At 37.1% G+C, this 27,605-nt stretch overlaps 1 protein-coding gene across 6 annotated transcripts in view; it reads left to right on the forward strand.

Moving 5' to 3' along the window:
- The window catches only part of LOC123673564, a 378,426-nt gene that overhangs the window by 291,630 nt on the left and 59,191 nt on the right, over window positions 1-27,605 (forward strand). The gene's annotated exons all lie outside the window — the stretch shown is intronic.

The raw sequence follows: 27,605 nt of genomic DNA on the forward strand, positions 1-27,605 counted from the left end.
AATGTCTGCAGTTTTGATACAATATAGTACTATCCGGGTAGAATATAGAAGTCCAAGTGTTGGAAGCTAACTATGAATGGAACTTCCGATATTAACCCACGAATTCTTGAAAATACAATTTTTGTTTATGAACTTTTTGAACTTCACACATACGAATGAATACTCAGTGTAGTTGTGAATTGGTTATTTGTTTTCACGTTTCAATTTGAGAGTTTTTGGATTGAGAACTTGTTTTCATAAATGCTTGTTGAATAATTGAATGAGTACAAAACATTTTCACATTTTCAATTTGATCCCAACAGTGTTCTGTGAGTGATTAATTCAGTCGGCTTCAACGTAAAGGCTTGAAATGACTTCCGACAATATATAAGTTGAAAACCGATAGTTTCTAAAGATATCGTGATTCCTCGAAGGATATTTCATACAAGGCGTTCCCGAGCCTAGCGTGCATTACGATTTGCTCCACTTTGCCTCAATGTTCCGATTTTTGCCGCATACTCAGATCTTCGTGTTCTTGATGGCCTGCCCAGGGCCGTTCTCATCACTTTTCTTGGCCGTCACAAAAAAAATGTAGACCATACGTCTGATACCGCCTGCTTTGTCGAAAGTGTAATGGCTTTAGCGATGTGGTCATTGGAGGAAAGGGAAATTGAAATGATTGATCCTAGCTGGGCGAATTGCCGTGAAATAGAGAGTGCTCTAGAATTCGAAAACGTAATTTAGCACCCAGAGGACATACTTATATTTTTTCCATCGGTTAAGAGGCACTTCTTCGATTCGAGGTATTTCATCCAATTGGATAATTGCCTATTCGATTCTGAATTCAAATTAATCAGCATTTGAGTAATATTGATGGAGACTTAATTGTGTTTCTATCTTACTGATTTTGCCTACTTTCTACCACCTCTGGAAATTAGTAGTTGAAGTACAGTTGAAATCGAAAATTCCATTCTGCAGGATGGGTTCACAAAAAAAAAAATTGAAAATTCCTAGAAATTACTGTTCGCCTCGTTAACATTTTGTCTTATTTCTTAATAAAAGAATTATCTTCTTTCTTGTCATATCAAATTAAAAATCGGTATTATTATTATTATCCCCGACTTTAGAATATAGGCGTAGGAAAAAAACTCCCCTCGCAGTCTACTTCCTCACTCTCCACTAAGAGGAACATTCACTCATTCCCAGATATTTAAAATATCATAAGGATAGGGCTCGGTCTTGTCCGGTCCTTGTGGTGCCCCTGGTCCTCTTACAGGCGATCCTTGCACTTGTCCGTCGCAGGTCGCTTCGTAGGAATCTTCTCACCATCCTTGCATTACCTAAAAGAACAGCTTTTTGCATTCTATTACATATATAACGGGTGTTTTTTTTTTCGAGGTATATAACTTTAAGTTGGCATTACTGTTCAAGATGGCGACCGATTTAACAGCTGTCAAGTGATTTATTTTCAGTTTGGTTTGGCAATTCATCATGAATAGACTCACGCCTGAACAACTCTTGCAAATAGTGCAATTTTATTTCGAAAATAATGGTTCTGTGCGGAATACGTATCGCGCACTACGTCCATTTTATTTTGTTTAGCGATGAAGCGCACTTTTGGTTGAATGGCTACGTCAACAAACAAAACTGCCGCATTTGGAGTAAAGCTAATCCTCAAATGTATGTCGAAACACCGTTACATCCAGAAATTCTGACTGTTTCGTGCGCTTTATGGGCTGGTGGAATCATTGGTCCGTACTTCTTCAAAAACGATGATGGCCAGAACGTTACAGTCAATGATGATCGGTATAGAGCCATGATTACTAACTTTTTCATTCCTGAATTGAATAACCATGATGTCCAGGAGCTGTGGTTCCAACAATACGGCGCAACATGTCTCACAGCTCATGCCACAAACGATTTATTGAAAGACACGTTTGGTGACCGCCTAATTTCACGTTTTGGGCCTCTGAATTGGCCTCCAAGATCTTGTGATTCAACACCGCTAGACTGTCTGTGGGGCTATGTAAAGTCATTGGTCTATAGGGATAAGCCACAAACCCTTGACCATTTGGAAGACAACATTCGCCGTGTTATTGCAGATATACGGCTAAATATGTTGGAAAATGTCATCGAAAATTGGACGTCCAGATTGGACTACATCCGAGCCAGCCGTGGCGGTCATATGCCAGAAATCATATTTAAAATATAATGCCACAAGATTATCTTGCGGATAAATAAAATTCATGTCAATCGAATAATCCATCGTTGTTTTATTGCAATTTAAAGTTCTATAGCTCTAAAAAAAACACCCTTTACTCTAATTGGAATTTTATGAGCTGATGGAATGCAAATAGCAACAACTTTATTAGAAGTTGTAGTTTCCTAGAACATAATAAGTTTTATGAAAAAAAAATCCGGGTGTAACTAACTATATTGCAATACGAAAATCGCACTTCATCACGATTGACCGATTGAACAGTTGCTATTGTGCGCAGATGTTCAAGCGGATGGACCGAAGACTGTCAAATTGAATGAAGAATCCTAAACTGGATCCATTACTTCTCAGATCTTGCGTGCGTCACGCTATCGAAAACAAATAAGCAGTTCAACGTTTTTACGTGGAATCCATTAGTCAAATAATATGGCATTAATATCCGAATATCGGTTTTTTCAATAGTCCAGTGAAAACGATGATTTATAGTCTGTAAAACTCACCATTATTCAGTAAAATTGAAAAATCATATAGATATTATTCACTTGAATCGAAAGTCTGTTCGAAATAATGTTTAATTTACCTACAATTATATCATCTAATCTGCGTTTTTTGTTTAATTTCTTCAATGTCTCTTGTCGCTATATCTTTCCAATTCATCAAGATCATTAATATTAAAAGGACCTTCAGGTGAGATCCCAGATGCATCTTGGAAGAGAGAATAGAAATCGAATATTCAGTAACTCTATTGAAAATATCTCAATTTAATTAGGATAAGTAAAATGACACTTTCATTTTTAATGTACCGGGTTTTTCACCATAATTTGACCCCCCCTTTAACTTTGTTACTAAAAGAGGTACAAAAAAATGTTTTCTACAAAAGTTTCACGAAATCTACTAGTGTTTTTTAAAATGATTTCACAAAACGAAATATATACAGAGTCGGCAACATATTGATAGCGACTTCATTTTTTCAAATGGAACATCCTGTATATTTCTCCATATTTATTTAGCTCTTTTTCCCCTGATTTTAAATATATAACATATGTTTGGCCTATTTCTCTTATTCTGAGTACCACAGAGTTTCAAATTTTAAGAACCACCTGGCTTGCTCAGTAATCAGTTTTCAAGTGGTAGGCTGCGATAACCCAAAATGCCGTTTTTTGAGTTGTCTCGTTGGCAACGATATGACATATAGTCAAATTGCCAACGAGATAACTCAAAAAAGGGCATTTTGAGTTATCGCAGTCTACCACTGATTACTGAGCAAGCCAGGTGGTTTTCAAAATGCCCTTTTTTGAGTTATCTCGTTGGCAATTTGACTATATGTCATATCGTTGCCAACGAGATAACTCAAAGAAGGACATTTTGAGTTATCGCAGCCTACCACACTTGAAAACTGATTACTGAGCATGCCAGGTGGTTCTTGAAATTTGAAACTCTGTGGTACTCAGAATAAGAGAGATAGGCCATACATATGTTATATATTTGAAATCAGGGGAAAAAGAGCTGAATAAATATAGAGAAGTATACAGGGTGTTCCATTTGAAAAAATGAAGTTCCTATGATCATGTTGCTCACTCTATATATATTTCGTTTTGTGAAATCATTTTAAAAAACACTAGTCGATTTCGTGAAACTTTTGTGAGAAACATTTTTTTGTACCTCTTTTAGTAACAAAGTTACAGGGGGGGTCAAATTATGGTGAAAAACCCGGTACAATTCGTTTATTCTTGGTGGAGCCTCATGTGTGACAAATTTTCATTGCAGTAATTTCGTAGGTCCATGTTGCAGAATCATTAATTACAGTTTTTCTCCCTGCTACACCCCCAAATTGCTCCATTCAATTGTACCAAACCTTGTGTATGAACTGACACGAAAGAACATAAAGTTAAAGAAATGACCAAGAGGGAAAATAGAATGAGAGCAATTACTTCTAGGGACTAATTGAGTTTGACGTGACCGTTAAGTGGGGAACCGAATTTAGGGAGATTGCTTTTATTTGACCCTTTTGGGTTCCCACTTAAGGTATCCATTTGATGTTAATATAATCCCAAGCCCTCTTATCATGAACTGGGTTTATATTCATCATTGAAATAATAAAACTATTAAAACAATTCGAAATGCTACCAGGAAAACTATAATCCTACTTCAAGTCCATCTTGGTGATGGGATCCACTTTGTCTTAGTTTTTTGTACTGCTTCTTCGTTACCTAACAGTACGTTTCAGTAATTGCTTTTTTGTCAGTACATTCCACTACATATGTGTTCACGTTAAGTTTAATAGAAAACAGTAGATAAGTTTTAGATTGAATATTTAGAAACCCAGTCGCGTAAATAAAATTAGATACAATATAATTGAAAATAGCTTCGGCGAAGGAAAATTATTAAAATAATAATAGGTATATTAGAAAAGCAGTAACTTTGAGTATGCTGATGAGCTGATACTTAGTAAGTATTTCCAAGTCTTCTGCTAACTTTGAGAATAATAACAAAGACGCTACTGAAGGATTGTCATCAGCTTAAAGATCTGTGAGAAAAGGCCAAGATAATAATAATAAGAAGCATCTCTTGTATTTAAAACTGATTAAATACCGTCTTCAGAACAAGTACAAGAAATGAAATGAGAGAGCTGTTAGGCTCTTTTTTGATGTCTTGAATCTTGAATCGATTTTCATTGGCATAGACCTTTTCCTTCAAATATCCATGAAGAAAAAAGTCTGAAGGCGTTACAAGATCACAAAATCTCTGTGACCAATTGTGATCATCAGTATATTTCAATTCTGGACATCACAAATCATTAATCACAGCTCGGTAGCGCAATCTATCTACCGTAACAGTTACACCAGCCTAATTTTTGAATAGGTGGTGTCCAATCACACAACCAGCCCAAAAACCGCACCAAACAGTGACACGTTGAGGATGAAGAGGCTTTTGTACAATCAGTCTTGTATTTGCTGAGCCCCAAATTCTACAATTCTGTTTATTTACGTAGCCTTCGAGGTGAAGATGATTTTTCGATGAAAATCCGGATTATTTTGATTTCAAAGACCAAACCAGTTAACGTATGACTTTGCTGGTGATCGAACGGCTTGAGTTATTTTGTTAAATCAATTATGAAATCTTTGAATTAATTGAATTTAAATAAAAAAAAATGCAGTATACAGCACCAATAAAGTAATATACTCAGTTGCTCTTGGTTTCGATTCCTCACCTCACTAACTTTGCTGAACAGTTCAAATTTTTCACTATTGCCGGCCGAGAAGGCTACGTTATAGAATTGCTTCAGTTTTGCGAGCTCTAACTGAACATTTTCATCATTTTTGTAGTGAATTTCAACAATTCAAATGCGTTTGTCAAGGGTACATCGTTCTATTTTTACTAATGGTGTAGTTTATGATTGCCAATTGTCAAAAGATGACAGCTGCCAAATTGCGAGCTATTGAAACCTCTTATTGGAAAACCCTAATAATCTATTCAGTTGTTTCAACACATAAGATCATCAATTCCAGACATTTTTGTTATGTATGTGGTAGGGTATGATTATAGTTCGTTTGAAGTATAAAACTAATGTCAACAACCCAAAGCTCCAATCAATTTTTGAATGTTGCTATATTTCTTTTTCTAGAACTTCTCATAGTTTTTGACCTGAACCCATTTATTCATACTGAAGACGGCATTGTGTTTCACGAAAATCCAGGTGATTGACATACGAAGGGTGCCTTTAAATGCACTATTTGAAGAACATCCTGTATCTCAGAAAGCAAATAGGATATAAAGTCGTAGTCAATCTAAGATATAAAAGGCTCCAAATGAGTTAGGCATATTGACTCAAATTGCAAAAAAATATAGTTTAAATGAGATTTTTTGATGAAAATTCATATTAATATGATTTCAAGCTGCAGGAAATAAAATTAATTTTAGCCTGTAGGTCTGCAGGGTGGTTGAACAAAATCGAGAAAAATAACGAAATTTTATTCTCAGAGAATTCAAGCATTTTAAAACTATCAATACAATGTATGGCCTCCACGGGCATCAATAACAGCTCGACATCTTCTTTGCATACTACACACGAGGTTGTTGAATATTTCTTAAGGAAATTGGTTCCATAAACGGGGCAGAAGCTCTCTCAGATCATTTGAGGATTCTGGGGTAGGTTGATGATTATCTAATCTTCTTTGGAGCATATCCCATGCATGTTCTAAGCAATTCAAATCTGGTGAGTGGAGAGGTATTGGTAAATGTGGAATACCAAGCTCCACGCGCGCATTCTCAACTATGGCTGCACGGTGCGGTCTAGCGTTATCGTATAGAAATTGCAAAGTTTCACCAATTGCAGCGGGAAAATTTGGCACAACATTGACAATGACATGCTTCCTATAGTGTAAGGCGGTCATATTCCCAGGACAAATGTGTGGATCTGTGCGCCCGTTGAAACATATCCCGGCCCATACCATAACACTACCCTCTCGGAATGGAGGGACTTCTTGGACATTGCGACGATCACGGGGTATGCGTGGGATTGTCCATACCCTTATTCTTCGAGAATCTGAAAATCGTCCATATCTGGATTCATCAGTGAAAAGGAAACTACGCCGATGATCTTTCCAATTGATATGTTGCCTTGTCCATTCCAGTCTTTGACGCTTATGGTCACGTGTTAATGGAACTCCTCTTAATGGACCTCTAGAACCTAGATTCACCTATCTCAAACTTCGTCTTATGGTTTCGATGGAAACTTGGACCCCATCTGCGTTTTGAAGAGTATTCCGTAGCATTCTACACGTAGATGTAGGGTTTCTTCTCGCCGAAACGGTGATGAAACGATCCTGAGCAGGTGTTGTTTTTCGTCGCTCACCAAGCTTTGGTCTTTCCAACACGGAATCTGTCTCCCTGAACCTATTCCAAACACTTTGGCTGACTTGAAGCCTTTCCGCTACAACAACCTGAGCGAGGCCACTCTGTAGCATTCCGACAGCCCTATTAGCCTCAGCGTTTGTTAATTTACATCTTGGCATTTTCAGAAAACTCGTTTCAAATCGAAGTCATTGATAAACTGACTCCATTTCAAAATAAGAACATTCATGAAGCATATGCAAAGAACCAAAAAAGGCGACCAGGTTGACGGAATGTCTCATACTGATTTTTATTGGATAGATTCAAGTTGTTATTGAGTTTTAATGATTTTACAACGATTTTCTCGAAGACTACATGCGTTTCCATACGATTGAATACGATATCCCTAACTCTTGTGGAGTAGTATATTTGAAGCATGGCCTGAAGATCGAAGAGATTTATTCACAGAAAGGAATGAACAGATGAGAAGGAAGACAACGTAAACTGAAGAAATAGTATTATCCGGATAATACTTTGAAGGGAGTAAAAGAATCTTTTTTTCAATACACAATATTACAGAATAGTGCCATCTAACTGTAACGTAATGCAATGTCACTTACATTACGTAACAGAATCCCTGGGAAGATGTTCCCGTTAACTCTCGATTTACTTCTTCGTGCATAATTTCAATGATCGATCGAAAATCATCGGTAGTGGTGAAGAAGCGGTTGCTCCCGGTGGGCAAAAAAAGCGAACAGAAGGTGTGCTGATCTGAAAAATAGGCAAGGTATCGATGTGCAAATCCGCAAATCAGCCGTGGGAACTGGTAGGTGCCGTTCCGACGAACACACATGTAGGTAAAGTATTTCTGAATGTGGGCAGGTCCCTGTACAGGCGGCTTGTCGGCCGACACCGCCGTCGACCTCGTAAGTAGAACTCGCAGATGAGTTGCCGATTGGGCTAATCTCCATATTCATCGGTGAGCAGTATCTTCGGGTATCCTTACAGGGTGGCATGAGGAATTTCTCATCTGCGAAAGATAGCAGGGAGACGTGCGCGATTATCTCGGTTGCCCGGTGGGTTTAATTAATCAGTTTATTGATACAGCTTCGGTTCGATACTTATTTCAATCGTTAAAGATCATTATTGATACAATTATCAATTATAATTTGAAAGATTTGAATGGATGAAACGGAAAATTATCTTAGACATTAATTATCTTTTAATCAATTCGGTGACTAGTCAGAGCCGTTGCTAGCCAAACTACCCTAGGCAAGTACCCAATTTGCCTCCTTAACAGAAGTCAACTCTAATGCAGAATGCAAAAAATTAGTATTAGGTAATCGGAGAGATGAAACTATTGGGAATCTTGTTTAACAATTTCGATAATTATATAAGGGAAATATCTATTTACAACAAACCAACAATTTCAAATCTGAAAGAAAAATTAAACTCAAATTAGGATTTTTAAAAATATAAAGGGTGCTTTTTTAGAGCTATAGAATTCGATTGACATGAATTTTATTGATCCGTAGGATAATCTTGTGGCATTACATTTTAAATATGATTTCTGGCATATGACCGCCATGGCTGGCTCGGATGGACGTCAAATTTTCGATGACTTTTTCCAACATTTGTGGCCGTATATCGGGAATAACACGGCGAATGTTGTCTTCCAAATGGTCAAGGGTTTGTGGCTTATCCGCATAGTCCAATGACTTTACATAGCCCCACAGAAAGTAGTCTAGCGGTGTTGAATCACAAGATCTTGAAGGCCAATTCACAGCTCCAAAACGTGAAATTAGGCGGTCACCAAACGTGTCTTTCAATAAATCATTGTGGCACGAGCTGTGTGACATGTTGCGCCGTCTTGTTGGAACCACAGCTCCTGGACATCATGGTTGTTCAATTCAGGAATGAAAAAGTTAGTAATCATGGCTCTATACTGATCACCATTGACTGTAACGTTCTGGCCATCATCGTTTTTGAAGAAGTACGGACCAATGATTCCACCAGCCCATAAAGCGCACCAGTCAGTTTTTCTGGATGTAACGGTGTTTCGACATACACTTGAGGATTAGCTTCACTCCAAATGCGGCAGTTTTGTTTGTTGACGTAGCCATTCAGCCAGAAGTTCATCGACGATAAAATGGGCGTAGTGCGCGACACATATTCCGCACAGATCCGTTATTTTCCAAAAAAATTGCACCATTTTCAAGCGTTGTTCAGGCGTGAGCCTATTCATGATGAATTGTCGAACCAAACTGAGAATAAATCACTTGACAGCTGTTGAATCGGTCGCCATCCTGAACAGTATTGCCAACTTAAAGTTATATACCTCGAAAAAAACACCCGTTATTCAAACTTGTTCCTTTCCCTTAATATTACTCAAGTTATCATATTCCTTATATTTTTTTCCTAGGTCGCTGAATTTAACTTTCAAAATGACCCTCAGCCGTTTATCCTTAAGAAACGATTCCAAAAAATACTCCCTGATTCTCAGAATGCCTTTTTTTCCATTATTCACAAAATATTTGTGGAATACTTTGGTATGTCTTCAGTTTTAATAACACCCTGTGCATGATAGAAAGGCTTTTGTGGCAAATATTCCACTGTGTTACTCTTCTTCTACTTCCAGATATTGTAGGCCTTAGGGTCAGTATTCTCCAACTCTCAGTTCTCCTGAGATATTGAAGACCACGAATGTTTCCATCTCTTTGGAGGTCTTCCTAAGGGGCACCGTGTGCGTGGTACAGCATCTCTAGCAATTTCTACCACTCCCTTTAACCATCTTACTCACGTGATCATTCTAGGCTCTTCTACGTTTACGTCTCCACCTGAAAATATCTTCCACCCTACATTCGTGCCTTATGTCTGTGTTTCTTTTTTTGTTTCTTAATGTGTAGATGTGTCCGAGTATTTTAATATATTTTTTAGTTCTTTTGTTATCAGCTCTCAATTCTATAGCGTATGTCAATACCTCCCTGGCACAGGTTTTGTATATTTCAAATTTTAAGCTTTTATTCATATTGGTGTTATTCCAGATGATGTCACGAAGTGCGCTTGATATTCAGCTGGTTTTAGTGGCTTGTTCATTTACTTCTTCATTCTATTTTTACGTGAGGTAACTTATAGTCCTAGGTAGTCGAATGATATAACTTGTTCGATAGATTTATTTTCTAGAGAAAGTTTACATCTGACTGGTTCTTTGGAACGACGAGGGTTTTGGTTTTTGTGATGGATATTTACATGTTATTGTATTGAGCTTTTTCATACAATACATATAAAAGCCGTTGCAATAAGGGCGTCATTGGCGAAACAGATAATTTTGATCTCGCCTGTTGTGTTCTGCTTCTATACTTTTAACATGTTTTATTACTTCATCCAGAATTTGATTGAAGAGTCGAATCCTTGTTGGTGTTTTCATTTCCTTTGTCAGTTTTTGATTAACTAATATGTGGGTAGATGTTTTGTGATTTAGTGGTCTAATGATATCTATTATAGTTCTCGGCACATGTTCCTTTTCAAGAATATAAACTACGTCACTTAGTCTTACTCTATCGAATGCTTTGGGGAGGTCTATAAAGCACATATATGCGGGCTTTCCATATTTATAGCATAGCATCTGTAGCAGACCGATTTTTTCTGAACCCTTGTTATTCTTCCGATATGTTTACATGTAACCTAATTGCTTCTATGATCTTTGTGGAGAGCTTTATGAATGAGCTGGGTAGGGTTATGCCTCTATAGTTCTCTTGAATCCTTGTCCCCTTTCTTCCTGTTTTACTTGATCTCCTTTAATGTCCAACCTTGAAAAATATCTCCCTCTGCTACGAGTGAAGCCTAAATGGTATTTAAAAAGAAGAATTATCTTGATGCACCTTTTGTAGCTTCTCACAAACAGCGGCAATAACAGCAACAAGTGCAAGCTCACTAAAATGGTGACACACGAGAACCTGAGGTTGTTCTCAAATTTTACAAACTTATTTATACGAAAATGCTGGTACTTACGAGCCGCTTGAGGATACGGTCATCCTAATGAATACAAGTTTTTACTGGTGCAACAAAACATTTCATAATCTTCCGTGAGTTTTCTGAACCCCAATGGTAAAATTTCACCATTTGGCTTTAATGAAAACGAGCATTATGACTGGTAAAGATGGGAGTTGTTCGATAAGATGCATAAGTATATCAAAATCTTCTTATTGTTGTTAGTTTATTAATCTGTTGGGCGATACAAATCTTGTAAAGATGAAATTCAAATCGTTCTGTAAGATCCAACCAACTGCTTCATGATCCAATTTTAATTCGTCCAGGTTTCGTCGTGTTAAATGTCAAGGGCTCTTTATCAAGGCTTGCTTCACTTGCTAATGTTTCTTTGTGCTCTAACAGTGAGGCCGAGGAATGATTTTTTCACGTTTCTACCACTCTCTCTTAGATTTTTAACCCATTTCAGGCTTTTATTGCTTCTTAGAATAGTTCCATGTCGTCCAATGTTAAATTATCGAAGAAAAGTCGCTGTACTATTATAGTCGAGCTATTACAGCGAACGATATCGTCATAAAGGCAATGATTATATTTATTTCTTCCACTGAATTCAGTGAACTGACTTAGCACTGAATACGAAATCTGTTACAATAGCTATTAAATAATGACAAGATATTCGTTTTTTTTTCAAGTGAAGGGTGTTTTTTTTCGAAGTATACAACTTTAAGTTGGCATTACTGTTCAAGATGGCGACCGATTCAACAGCTGTCAAGTTATTTATTCACAGTTTGGTTTGGCAATTCATCACGAATAGATTCACGCCTGAACAACGCTTGCAAATAGTGCAATTTTATTTCGAAAATAATGGTTCTGTGTGGAATACGTATCGCGCACTACGTCCATTTTATTTTGTTTAGCGATGAAGCGCACTTATGGTTGAATGGCTACGTCAACAAACAAAACTGCCGCATTTGGAGTGGAGCTTATTGTCAAGTGTATGTCGAAACACCGTTACATCCAGAAAAACTGACTGTTTGGTGCGCTTTATGGGCTGGTGGAATAATTGGTCTGTACTTCTTCAAAAACGATGATGGCCAGAACGTTACAGTCAATGGTGATCGGTATAGAGCCATGGTCACTAACTTTTTCATTCCTGAATTGAACAACCATGATGTCCAGGAGCTGTTGTTTCAACAAGAAGGCGCAACATGTCACACAGATCGTGCCACAATCGATTTATTGAAAGACACGTTTGGTGATCGCCTAATTTCACGTTTTAGACCTGTGAATTGGCCTCCAAGATCTTGTGATTTAACACCGCTAGACTACTTTCTGTGGGGCTATGTGAAGTCATTGGTCTATGGCGATAAGCCACAAACCCTTGACCATTTGGTAGACAACATTCGCCGTGTTATTGTCGATATACGGCCACAAATGATGTAAAAAGTCATCGAAAATTGGACGTCCAGATTGGATTACATCCGAGCCAGCCGTGGCGGTCATATGCCAGAAATTATATTTAAAATGTAATGCTACAAGATTGTCATGCGGATAAATAAAATTCATATCAATCGAATAATCCATCGTTGTTTCATTGCAATTTAAAGTTCTATAGCTTTAAAAAGAAAACACCCTTTAGAAGCATGTCCGGCCCATACTTTATCAATTGATTTTTCAGGTAGAGCTTGAAGTCAAAGATTTAATTCATGCAATTGACCAAGAGCGACATGACGTTTCGACATAAAAGCAATGTCCCAGGTATTTGAAATCCTTGTTAATGTTGATCACACTGCGAAATATTTCTGAATAATGTCTGTTGAAATACGACGCCAACACTTTAACCATGCATTTTATCAGCGCGAATGGGACGCAGGTATGTAGTTAAAACTACCTTACTAAATATCAGCGGCTGCGTTCCTTTAAATTACGAGCGGTGCCCGGCGAAGCCCACGTTATGTTACATACGCCAGGCGACTTATATTTCGTACATTCCGAAAGGAAAATGAAGGTAATCGCAGCAGTAGCGAAAGTACCGTATTCATGTGTGCCCACACAACGATTTAGCCGCTAATTTGAACGCATGGTACTGTTATGAGCGTAGGACGAAGGTTTGTTCCATCTCAGTGGTGTTTCGAGGAAGCGAGAACGGCCGACGCCAATTATTTGGAAAGGTTTCAGAACGACTCGGAAATAAGGAAATCCATAGGCGTTTCTTGAACATTTCGAAAGGTGGAAGAGTACGGGAGATTATCAATTATTTATTTAAATAATAATGTAAGTAGTATATGGTCATTACATGGAATTGTATAATTCAGCCGAAGGGTTCTTAACTTTTGTTCTTGGAAAAATGCGATATCTTTATTAATTGCATCCATACCAACTGTTTCATTTTTTTCCAACTCTGAAATTATTATTATAACGGGTGTTTTTTTTCGAGGTATATAACTTTAAGTTGGCATTACTGTTCCGTCCATTTTATCGGAGACGAAATCGTCCACCAGAGCGGTCAATTCGATTAACCATGGAACGTTTTCGCACCATGTTTACTGTTATTGATAACTCGCATCCCCAGAGACGCCGTACGGTGCTTACAGAAGAAGCTATTGCTGCTGTAGAGCGTAGCATTGAGAAAGACCCGAATGAGTCTATCCGCCATCGAGCACATAATTGGATCTGCGTCCATCCACTTTATGGAAGATTTTGCGGAAGGATCTTGGTTTGCGTGCTTACAAAATCCAACTCGTGCAAGATTTGAAGCCAAACGATCATCAAGTAAGGCGTAGATTCGTCGAATGGGCCCAAAATGAGATTGCCGTTGTTCCCGATTTTCATATGCGAATTTTGTTTAGCGATGAAGCACACTTTTGGTTGAATAGCTACGTCAATAAACAAAACTGCAGCATTTAGAGTGAAGCTAATCCTCAAGTGTATGTCGAAACACGGTTACATCCAGAAAAACTGACTGTTTGGTGCGCTTTATGGGCTGGTTGGAATCATTGGTCCGTACTTCTTCAAAAACGATGATGGCTAGAACGTTACAGTGAATGGTGATCGGTATAGAGCCATGATTACTAACTTTTCCATTCCTGAATTGAACAACCATGATGTCCAGGAGCTGTGGTTCCAACAAGACGGCGCAACATGTCACACAGCTCGTGCCACAATAGATTTATTGAAAGACACGTTTGGTGACCGCCTAATTTCACGTTTTGGAGCTGTGAATTGGCCTCCAAGATCTTGTGATTTAACACCGCTGGACTACTTTCTGTGGGGCTGTGTAAAGTCATTGGTCTATGCGGATAAACCACAAACCCTTGACCATTTGGAAGACAACATTCGCCGTGGTATTGCCGATATACGGCCACAAAAGTTGGAAAAAGTCATAGAAAATTGGACGTCCAGATTGGACTACATCCGAGCCAGCCGTGGCGGTCATATGCCAGAAATCATAGTAAAAATATAATGCCACAAGATTACCTTGCGGATAAATAAAATTCATATCAATCGAATAATCCATCGTTGTTTTATTGCAATTTAAAGTTCTATAGCTCTAAAAAAACACCCTTTATATTTCATTCTGGCATCTGTGAATTTTGTTTGTTTCATTTCTTGTTTGGTACATTCTATTCGATATATTATTTTAGTTGATTCAATTCGCTGAGAGCCTAAGCTGAAAGATCTTTCTATAGATATACGAGCTCAAAAGCACCTCATCATATTCTTTCTGGTCAACATCGAAACGAAAATAGAATTGAATGAAACGAAGAATCAAATGTTGACCACTCAGTCAGAGAGAACCAGTTCAAGCGGTTGAATTCTCATGGCGCACTGAGCTGCTCCCAAGGCTGAACAGCTTAATAACAACGAAAAAATACATATCGTTCGCAATTGTAGAAAACGGGTATCCAGAAAAATGTTTCTAGTTTTTCATCTCGCATTCCGGCCGTTTCATGAAATTTTTACCGTACTCCGTCCGGCCTACCGGTGCAGCAGCAGCGTGCGTATCTCGTTGGCCTGTCGTTACGCCGTAAAAGGCCCTAAAAAAAGCCGATAACGATGTCCAAGACAACAGCAGGTGATCGTTCGAGGTCGCGTCCGCGCCATTAAATGAATCAATTAATTGCGATTTATTCACTTCTTCTGGCGCGGCTAGAGGTGTCCCAAATACATACCGGAATGACAAAAATACGGTTACGTAACGAAAGTGCACGACTCTCCGAGTCCGGGCCGGTAGAGGGCGCGCGCGACGGGGGGCAACTGAGACCGTTCTGGTAAAAAGTGGACTGTGTAATTTTTAATGGACCGTTAAGGACTCCAAAAGTGTTCCGATGGGACTTACCGGATGCGGCGTTCACGAAATGTTGGCGAACTGTCGATCGGGGTATTGATCTACGGTGTCAATTGGAATTTAATCGAGTTCATCGTGAATTCCGGGCATTTGATACTGTTAACAACTTATACCGTCTTCTAAAAATAGATTAGAATGGGTTTGTTGACATAATAGGAAAATTATTTTGAACTAGTGATATCTCAAAATCAATTTTTGGAAAACAAGTTTACTTATATTGTTCATAAAAATCAGTTAGTGTTCAACGAAAAATAGCGGAGGTAGAATATTATTTTTACCCCTAATCAAACTCCATCATCAAATGAAGACCAAAAAAATTAAATATAAATAATAATTAAATATAGTACCCAAAGTGTTAATATTGAAATGGAATTGAAATGTCTTTGAATTTTACATTTCTATACCTATCAATTTGAATCTTTCTTTCCTTTAATTATTTTTCTGTTGTTTCCAAGGCAAGGTTCAAGTTCGAATAAAGGGTGTTTTTTTAGATCTATAGAACTGCAAGTTGCAAGAAAACAACGATGGATTATTCGATTGACATGAATTTTATTTATCCGCAAGATAATCTTGTGGCATTACAGTTCGAATATGATTTCTGGCATATGACCGCCACGGCTGGCTCGGATGTAGTCCAATCTGGACGTCCAATTTTCGATGACTTTTTCCATTCAACCATCACCATTTAGCTTAATCGCTAAACAAAATTCGCTTATGAAAATCGGGAACAACGGCAATCTCAATTTGGGCCCATTCGACGAATCTACGCCTTACTTGATGATCGTTTGTCTTCAATTCTTGAACGAATTGGATTTTGTAAGCACGCAAACCATGATCCTTCCGCAAAATCTTCCATAAAGTGGATGGACACAGATCCAATTATGTGCTCGATGGCGGATAGACTCATTCGGGTCATCCTCAATGCTACTACGCTCTACAGCAGCAATAGCTTCTTCTGTACGGCGTCTCTGGGGATGCGAGTTATCAATAAGAGTAAACGTGGTGCGAAAACGTTCCATGGTTAATCGAATTAACTGCTCTGATGGACGATTTTGTCGACGATAAAATGGACGTAGTGCGCGATACGTATTCCGCACAGAACCATTATTTTCGAAATGAAATTGCACTATTTGCAAGCGTTTTTCAGGCGTGAGTCTATTCATGATGAATTGCCAAACCAAACTGAGAATAAATCACTTGACAGTTTTTAAATCGGTCGCCATCTTGAACAGTAATGCCAACTTAAAGTGATATATTTATTGAAAAATAATTTTTCTGAAATCTGAAATAATTTTTCTCTTTGGATTTGACGTTTTCCAAGTCACTTCTTGTAGTTAATTTCTCATTTATCCATTTTTTTCAATTAATTTCTCAACTTTCTAGTATACCCATGTCGAATATATTTCTGTAAAAAAAAATATTATCACCTAATTTAGTATTTTTTGAGTTGATAAATTCGGGAAGCTTATGATATGTGGATTTGTTCATTGATTCAACCTTATTCCTTGATGAACTCCATTTCAATCGAAATAATACAATAATTTCACATCACAAAATAATCACATTATTTCTGATATTTTAAATCGCTACAACTCCAATAACAAGGTGAGTAATAAGATTACAATTACCTCTGCATTGCAGATACCATCAACTGAGAAAAAACTTCGTTCGTGATTATCTTGTTCAAACATTCCAAAGTAGGATGAAAAAGCCTAATTGAATTAGCTGAAATTGCATTTGTAATACCGGTAAAAGAGACGCAATTCTTCGGTGTACTTAATCATCGTGTAAACAGCCCACCTCGATAATAAGTCAGAAAATGATCTTGCACTCCGGATGTGGCTAACGCAAGAGTTCAGTTTATGCATTCCCAATAGAGACTTTGTAGTCTATTTGGTGCTGAAATGGACACTCCGATGAGATGTGGGATTTAACTGAATCTTGTAGTATCGAACTACATCATTCATAACTCGCAGAACTGAATTAATTATGTGTATGTCTCTTTCAACTCAATTGATTCATTCAAAATTCCACGAAGCATTGGAAATAATTCTAAATAAGCTGATTGTGCTGAGGAATACAAGTATCTTCTCAATTATTGAATTTTCAAAAAACGTAGTTATTCCATGTTTCAACAATGTTTTTAACTTCATTTATGATTAAAGAAACACAATGAAAAAATTTTATAATATACCTACTATTTTCACACAAAGCTTTTAGGTGAATTTGCTTCTAACGGGTGTTTTTTTTTTCGAGGTATATAACTTTAAGTTGGCATTACTGTTCGAGATGGCGACCGATTTAATAGCTGTCAAGTGATTTATTCTCAGTTTGGTTTGGCAATTCATCATGAATAGACTCACGCCTGAACAACGCTTGCAAATAGTGCAATTTTATTTCGAAAATAATGGTTCTGTGTGGAATACGTATCGCGCACTTTTGTTTAGCGATGAAGCAATTTCTGGTTGAATGGCTGCGTCAACAAACAAAACTGCCGCATTTGGAGTGAAATTAATCCTCAAGTGTATGTCGAAACACCGTTACATCCAGAAAAACTGACTGTTTGGTGCGCTTTATGGGCTGGTGGAATCATTGGTCCGTACTTCTTCAAAAACGATGATGGACAGAACGTTGCAGTCAATGGTGATCGGTATAGAGCCATGATTACTAACTTTTCCATTCCTGAATTGAACAACCATGATGTCCAGGAGCTGTGGTTCCAACAAGACGGCGCAACATGTCACACAGCTCGTGCCACAATCGATTTATTGAAAGACACGTTTGGTGACCGTCTAATTTCACGTTTTGGACCTGTGAATTGGTCTCCAAGATCTTGTGATTCAACACCGCTAGACTACTTTCTGTGGGGCTATGTAAAGTCATTGGTCTATACGGATAAGCCACAAACCCTTGACCATTTGGAAGACAACATTCGCCGTGTTATTGCCGATATACGGCCACAAATGTTGGAAAAAGTCATCGAAAATTGGACGTCCAGATTGGACTACATCCGAGCCAGCCGTGGCGGTCATATGCCAGAAATCATATTTAAAATGTAATGCCACAAGATTATCTTGCGGATTAATAAAATTCATGTCAATCGAATGATCCATCGTTGTTTTATTGCAATTTAAAGTTCTATAGCTCTAAAAAAACACCTTTTATAAGTACCTATATATGTTCAACAGTTCCAATGTTACTTGCCGAAGTGACGTCCAATGATTGATCGAGAGATCCATGAATGCATGAATCGAATAATCAATCTTGAGAATTGGATACAGTAGGTACATCAAAACATTTTCCACGAAATTCCATGTGAAAATATCAAGGGTGTTGCAAAATCATTATATCATGTATTCTCTAAGTATATCCAAAGAAATGATAGAAACGACTCAGGTTTTAGCATATCCGAAAAATTGGTGGAAATAGAAATGCAAAGTTTGTAGCCTGCTTCAAGACAGTCCCAACAACCAAACAAGTTCGAAAATCCAGAAGTGTTCTCATATATTATGTATAAACATCTTAATGTTTCTTGATACTCTTGGTAATGTTAATGACTTATGAATACATACTTTGCGAGTATACAATTCGCTTCAACTCAATTATGTACACTCTATATTATCGGGACTACTATAATCGCTTCGGACGTTAACATCTCATTCTCAAATCATAAAGGGTTTTTTGAATTGATTGTTTTTTATATGTCAGAAAAAAAGTGAACTGTTCATTAATAAAAGGAAGAGTAAAGCCAAAAATCATGGAAAATGTTCGACAAGCTGTTCCCATTCGAAAATGATGATCAATGATGATATCATTTCGCCACAAGGTCTGTATTTTTCGAATTTTCAACCGGGAATGGTCTGAAACGATAAGGTTCAACAGAATGATAGAATCTACCCGGCAGTAAACACGATAAGTGTCGATCTAGATCTAGAAACTTGAGATTTTCTCAGCCTTTTTTGATTTTGAATGGGCAAAAATCTGACAAGGAATTTCATTGAAATTTTTTTTGTCATTTTTAAAACTGCAGAATATACCAAGATAAAAATAGGCATTTGGATGTAGAATGACTATTTCAAGCCTGGGGTAATTTTATGCTCGACACGACAAGATTATCGAATAAAATTGCTCAGAATGTTACAGTGATCATAAAACAGTTGAAATTTTGGGCGTTGATGGGACATAACATTTTCAAGCCCTGTGCAAAATTTCAAGCTAATTGCATCTTCGAAATCATAGAAAATCTGAGAAGGTTATTGGAAAAGAAATAATCATAATTTTCTTGTTAGATATCCGCTAGGGTTCAAATATTGCGTGTATATATGGAACCATTCCAAACCTCTTGCAACATTTCATCAGGTTATAAGGACAAGAAATCTGATGGTAACATAGGCATACAACTTTGCTTCAGCTGCTTTTTTCCGAAATTCGAGGTTTTATTGTAAAAACTGAAGAAAAAAACATTTTATAAAAAGTACTTCAGAAAGTGAATATGTAAAAATGAAAATATCTAAGCAAAAAAAATACATTAACTCATTTGATCAAGTGGTGATAAAGCAAAAAATCTCATTTATCTTCGTTCAGATACATAAAAACCTTCTAGGATTTTCATCTGTATTCAGCTTTAGTACATCTTGTACACATGTAGGTGAAATAGTACTAATGATGACATTTGATCGAATCTGAATCTGCACAGTCTTGACCTTCCAGGAATTTACATAAATAACTACGTTTTCATGTAAACGAAGCATGCAAATCAGCAGGTTGTTTACTAAGTTGGCGGTAAGAATAAGTGTAACCCTACAACGACCACCCATATTTGGAGGCAGACAGATCTTTATGAAACCACCATGTTCAACTCGTCTGTTCTGCAGTTATAAATTCAGGAGAAATTATCGTTTTGCGGAAATCCGCATGCTGTGTTTTCTTTGTTCCAAAGTTTTAAGCTTTCATAGAGAGTGGGAACTTGTCTTCGCTCAGTTGGCTTTGACCATAACAGACTTCGCTATTGTGGCGCATTCTAACAAATTGAAAGAATGGATGTTGACTTTTGAATCCGTTGTTTTCTCAGGACAAATTTCAATCTGCGTATCGTTTGTATACTGATGGGTGGCTATTCGCAAGGGAATATGAATTTTTAAGGTGGTTGTTAATCTTTTTCGAAGTGTAATCTTCAGCATTAAGTTTCAACAAAAAATATTCAATCTCTAAGGTTTATTTCTTGAGAAGCATATGAAATTGAAATATAATTTCGAGTTTACTTATCGACTGATCTATTGGAGCGCTTCGTCAAAAAACAAAAAAAAGGAAAGCATTAACGTGAAGTCAGGAGCTTTTGGGCATTCGTCCATGCATGTGCCAATTGCATCCTTGGGTAACACATATGAAGGGTGTTTTTTTTAGAGCTATAGAACTTTAAATTGCAATAAAACAACGATGGATTATTCGATTGACATGAATTTTATTTATCCGCAAGGTAATCTTGTGGCATTACATTTTAAATATGATTTCTGGCATATGACCGCCACGGCTGGCTCAGATGTAGTCCAATCTGGACGTCCAATTTTCGATGACTTTTTTCAACATTTGTGGCCGTATATCGGCAATAACACGGCGAATGTTGTCTTCCAAATGGTCAAGGGTTTGTGGCTTATCCGCATAGACCAATGACTTTGCATAGCCCCACAGAAAGCAGTCTAGCGGTGTTAAATCACAAGATCTTGGAGGCCAATTCTCAGGTCCAAAACGTGAAATTAGACGGTCACCAAACGTGTCTTTCAATAAATCGATTGTGGCACGAGCTGTGTGACATGTTGCGCCGTCTTGTTGGAACCACAGCTCCTGGACATCATGGTTGTTCAGTTCAGGAATGAAAGAGTTAGTAATCATGGCTCTATAGCGATCACCCTTGAATGTAACGTTCTGGCCATCATAGTTTTTGAAGAAGTACGGACCAATGATTCCATAAAACTCACCAAACAGTCAGTTTTTCTGAATGTAACGGTGTTTCGACATACACTTGATGATTAGCTTCACTCCAAATGCGGCAGTTTTGTTTGTTGACGTAGCCATTCACCAGAAGTGCGCTTCATAGCTAAACAAAATTTGCTTATGAAAATCGGGAACATCGGCAATCTCATTTTGGGCCCATTCGACGAATCTATGCCTTACTTGATGATCGTTTGGCTTCAATTCTTGCACGAGTTTGTAAGCACGCAAACCAAGATCCTTCTGCAAAATCTTCCATAAAGTGGATGGACACAGATCCAATTCCTGTGCTCGATGGCGGATAGACTCATTCGGGTCTTCCTCAATGCTACGCTCTACAGCAGCAATAGCTTCTTCTGTACGCACCGTACGGCGTCTCTGGGGATGCGAGTTATCAATAAGAGTAAACGTGATGCGAAAACGTTCCATGGTTAATCGAATTAACTACTCTGATGGAAGATTTTGTCGACGATAAAATGGACGTAGTGCGCGATACGTATTCCGCACAGAACCATTATTTTCGAAATAAAAATGCACTATTTGCAAGCGTTGCCAAACCAAACTAAGAATAAAGCACTTCACAGTTCTTGAATTGGTCGCCATCTTGAACAGTAGTGCCAACTTAAAAATATACCTCGAAAAAAACACCCGTTAGAAATGCTTTATTTGTTTTCCCACTCTTTTCCTCAATTTGTTTAGTTTCGAATATTTTGATTTTTTTCGGTTGGTTATTAATATTTTGTCATTTTTTGGAATTATATTCCAAGAAATAAGTCATATATCATATTGTGAAGTAAATGGCACAATGTTAAGTCGAAGCGTTAGGTACTGTGTACATTTCGGTTATGAAAGGTCCATTCACACTTTAGCTACAAATGGTGTAACCAACGTAACTCCGTTTCTAAAAAAGGACATCATTTAAAGGAAGTTTGTTTTTTTTATCAATTTCTGGAATAGTTATTTATAATACAAGTGCAGAAGGCATTGATATTCTTCCACGAGTTCAAAATTCAAAAACGAGCCACGAAGTGGCGAGTTTTGGAATGAACGAGTGGTAGAATGAGCCTTCTGTACGAGTATTATACATTATTTTCTCTAATTCATTGCATTTTCATTGAAATTAATGAAATATTTCCATAAATATAATTTAGTGATTTTTGCATTGAAAAATGTTGGTTGGCAGAACTGATTTCTTTAAGGCAATTTGATGAATTGACAGATAAAGCCGTAGCGGAAAGTTCGGAGTGCCAACATAGAATAATAAAATATAACCATGAAAACTGTGCGTTTCTGATATATTCTCGCACGATTTTGTTCTACAAGATGTGGAAGAATGAACGGAATAACCACAGAATTAGAGAAATAACTTTCCAGGTTTATCATTGAAATAATAGACCGAAATCATCGTTTTTTTCGCCTCCACATTCAACTTATCGTTATCCAACCCGCCATTTCGCTACAGCGAAACTCGAAAACGCATATAAATTCCGTATTATCAGAGCCAGGAAACGAACAGAACCGACCTTCTTTGCAACAACTATTACATACGCATTGCATATTATGCGAGATCTCCGAGATTAATCTGAATACGTCTTCTTGTTCGATTCAGAAGAATGATAAATTATCCGCTAGAAAGTACCTACAATTTGCGCGGCTGTACGATTTTTTCCGGGCGGCAAAGTTTTATTTGACGCTCGCAGACCGCCTTGTTATTTCCGTCGTGCCAGCCAGATAACATCGCGATAATTTCCTCGAAATGCCGCGAGATGTTTCCGTCGATTTTTCCGAAACGTTGATACGCCTCAACAAGGCTTTCCGACCGGGCAATTATGACGTCATCCGACTTGTTTTCTGGCCGCTTTAATTGGCCTCAGTTCTACCGCGATTTTCTGCTATCTTATCCATCTGGTAGAAATAGCAGAATGGTAACTGCGACTTATCTCTCTGCAACAATATGGAAATGGCGAAATGTCTGTCCAGAAATGGAGATGTCTTTACGTTTCGGCAGATAAGGTTTTGCGAAAGCTCATTACAGACCAGCTTCCATATGTTTCCTCGCATTAGAAATGAAGCAAGTTGTGTCCGTTTCTTGATTATTCTTATCGATAAATATATAAATGTGGGAGTTGCAGTACTTCCTTGTTTGGCATTGCTTCTAAGGAAGAAGATCAAGGCTTTTCTTTGTTCTTCCTTCTGAACAAAACCACTCTTTAATTCTTTTGTGGTAACGAAATCGAGCATATTTTGCCGAAAAAAACAACGACCTTATTGGGTGGAGAAGAGCGCACATTCTATGGATAAGTTGCGTCGAGTATAAAAGAAGTGAATTCTAATATAAAGCGAACAACGGCAAATTTCATTTCATATCGATAAAGCAAGTTTTATTGAAATTTCGACGACTTATGAATTTTATTTATCCACAAGATAATCTTGTGGCATTACATTTCAAATATGATTTCTGGCATATGACCGCCACGGCTGGCTCGGATGTAGTCCAATCTGGACGTCTAATTTTCGATGACTTTTTCCAACATTTGTGGCCGTATGTCTTGTATTTTCATTCTTAAAACCTTATTATATATTAAGGAAAAAGAGAATAGTATCACAAAATTATCAAGCTTTCATAATTACCATACAAGAAGTGGGGGAGTGCTGTTTGTGCCAAAGCATAGAACAACAAAATTTGAAATGTCGCCCACATATCAAGGCATAAAATTGTTCAATCATTTACCTTCCCATATTACGTCTCTGAATCTTAGAGAATTTAAGGCCAGTGTAAAAGCTTTATTGTTAAGAAATTGTTATTATACTGTTGGTGAATTTTTAAACGATACATTTGATAATTATTTATGTTAACTTTTTTCTTTTTCTGTGACTTATCTCACACATAATTGTATGTCTTATGAGATCAATAAACGATTATTATATCCGACTTTTGCCTATACGCGTAGGATTTATCCTCGCCGTCGGCTTCTCACTCCTCGCTAAGAGGAACATTCACTCAATCCCAGATATTTAAAATATCAGAAGGGTAGAGCTCGGTCGTGTCCGGTCCTTGTGGTCCCCCTGGTTGTCGTCGAACGATTATTATTATTATTATTATTATTATTATTATTATTATTATTATTATTATCGGCAATAACACGGCGAATGTTGTCTTCCAAATGGTCAAGGGTTTGTGGCTTATCCGCATAGACCAATGACTTTACATAGCCCCACAGAAAGTAGTCTAGCGGTGTTAAATCACAATATCTTGGAGGCCAATTCACAGGTCCAAAACGTGAAATTAGGCGGTCACTAAACGTGTCTATCAATAAATCGATTGTGGCACGAGCTGTGTGACATGTTGGAAACCTTGTTGGAACCACAGCTCCTGGACATCATGGTTGTTCAATTCAGGAATGAAAAAGTTAGTAATCATGGCTCTATACCGATCACCATTGACTGTAACGTTCTGGCCATCATGGTTTTTGAAGAAGTACGTACCAATGATTCCACCAGTCCATAAAGCGCACCAAACAGTCAGTTTTTCTGGTTGTAACGGTGTTTTGACATACACTGGAGGATTAGCTTCACTCCAAATGCGGCAGTTTTGTTTGTTGACGTAGCCATTCAACCAGAAGTGCGCTTCATCGCTAAAATGGACGTAGTGCGCAATACGTATTCCGCACAGAACCATTATTTTCAAAATATAATTGCACTATTTGCAAGCGTTGTTCTGGCGTGAGTCTATTCATGAGGAATTGCCAAACCAAACTGAGAATTAATCACTTAACAGCTGTTAAATCGGTCGCCATCTTGAACAGAAATGACAACTGAAAGTTATATACCTCGAAAAAAAACACCCGTTATAATATCGTTTAGTCTTAGTCTGTTCCGAGTTGCAGACTCAACATCAGTTTATTCAACTTTACGATCCAAATAACACCATAACTATGAGAAGGTATCTAATGAGTAATACGAGTAGTTCCCCTCTCAAACACCTATGAGTAACTATCAGAAATGTATTGATACTTTTTTTTACCAATTATTAAAAATCAGTGGAATCCATGTCAAACCCAACTCTGAGGTTCAACTCTAAGATTATTCTCTTTTCCTCCTTTTGTTCAGCCTTGTGCATTTTACTGCGAGTAATATCTTAACTGCCCTATTATATAGTCCAAATACTACACTTTAATGTTGTGCAGTTTCTGCATCAGTTTCCTATAACTCAATAAGTAGTTGGGAGTATTTCCCTATTCTATTAGTACTTATTTCCATTTTATACATATTCAGGGTTCTTCTGTAAGTTTACAATAATTCTTTCCATTCGATAGTATCTTGTCGATGTACTTTCATCTATTCTACTTATTTTCTAGAACTATGCAATAATTTGAAGGAAGAAGAAAAGAATATTTGAATACCATTTTGTTTTTGATATCAGAATCTCCTCATTCAAGTCTTTAATATTTTTCGGTTGATAACAAATGAATTTCGATTTTTCTATAACTGCTCCCTGAAGAGTTGAATCCACATCAGAGAATTCTATTAATTTCATTTTACATAAGATGAGATAAGATAATTTATTGATGCTCTTGGACACTCCAGAACGCATGCTGCCGCAAAAATTTAGCAATAATTTGCTTAAACCTTTTGAGACTGAGCCTTTCCACTTCATCAGGTATCTTATTTAAAGTTTATGAGAAATGAAATAAGGTACATTCTTGTTCATAACAGAACTCATCGATCAATTCTATATTGATTGACAATTAAATTTAAAATGATGAGGCGATGCTTTATTAGCTTCACAATGAAAAAATCAGAATTGAAAATATGTTTGAATTCAAAAGATTCACTAAGACAAATATTGATGTAAAATACTTCTTAAATCATGTTTTGATCCATCAATCCTAAAATAATACTCGCAGCTCACAAGACTGCAATTGATCAATGACCGTAATAGAGTTCATCAATGGCCTCGGAAATAGTTGAATGGAGATTGATACAGGCAGATAATCTATAGAATCTCGACTATCCACTTCATTACGGAAATGGCTTCGTATCCAGCTGGTTCAGATGTTAGGATTCATTCAATATGAGGAATGATGAAAGGATTCATTATTTAAAACTGGAATCAATGAATATAAACAGGTTTTATAGGCGATCGCTTCGAATTTGAATGAATAGTGGAATAGTTCATCAAGTTGTGAGGTTCGGGCGCCATATGTACCTTAATTTCCATTTTGAATGGAATGAATGGGCTGGTTTTCACTTCGAAAATCGAATAAAAATAATGGATTTCATCGTAAATAATGAAACTCATCCGGAGTGTTTTCGGTTCTACTGAGCAGTACTAGTCCAGTAGATATACAGGATGTCCCGTAAAGACCACGTCAAACCGAGGGAGAATGTAGATCAAAGGATAACCCACCTGCTATGACAAAATTCCCATCATAGAAGTCTTACCGTTTTCGAGATATTTTTTTTGTTGAAAATAATGAATTTTTGCCCCTTTCAATAGTTTTGTTTTTACGCTTGGTACAATTTTACATCTTTTTGGTTAATTTTTTCAGTTAAATATTGCTGAAGAATGATTTTAACGTTTACATTAAAAACATTCTCCGAACATTTTAAAGGGGGGCTATGAGAAATATTTTTATTGGAAATTTTGGTAGTGGATTATTTTTTTCATGAAGTTTAGCCCATCGTAGTGGGAAAAAATGTACCGAGCTACTACTGCACATTACATAAATTGTCTCTTTTATAGTGATTTCAAAGAGGAATCACACAAGTTATTTGTTATTCAAAGAAAAAAGATATGGCTGTTTTAATCCAAATGGGTACGTTTCTGACAAAATCAAGTTTGTCAATTCTGTTAAGAAATCTTAGATATTGCATTACTTAGTGAACAATGGCAATTTTTTTCGTGCGTAAATATTACTCGCATAATTATTCAACTAAACGAAATTCAATTTTGCCGGCAAATTTTGCGAAAACATCATGCAGATCCAGATTTTTTTAATAAAAACCCTCGAGTGTAATTTTTGTTTATCGCATAAGCAGAACCATACGAAATTCAAGAAAAATATTCTATAGAAATCACCCAATATTCCCACAAAATCGGCGAAATTTGGAATTTGAGTTTCAATTCGAAATAATAATTTCAACTAAGTTACAAAAGTCCATTCAAGCTTTCAGAGAACAAATGGACTTCACTTCTAATATTATCCAAATCATAATATCAATACATAAATACACAACAACTATGTTTTT

This window comes from Harmonia axyridis, chromosome 2, assembly GCF_914767665.1.
Source record: "Harmonia axyridis chromosome 2, icHarAxyr1.1, whole genome shotgun sequence".
NCBI lineage: Eukaryota > Metazoa > Arthropoda > Insecta > Coleoptera > Coccinellidae > Harmonia > Harmonia axyridis.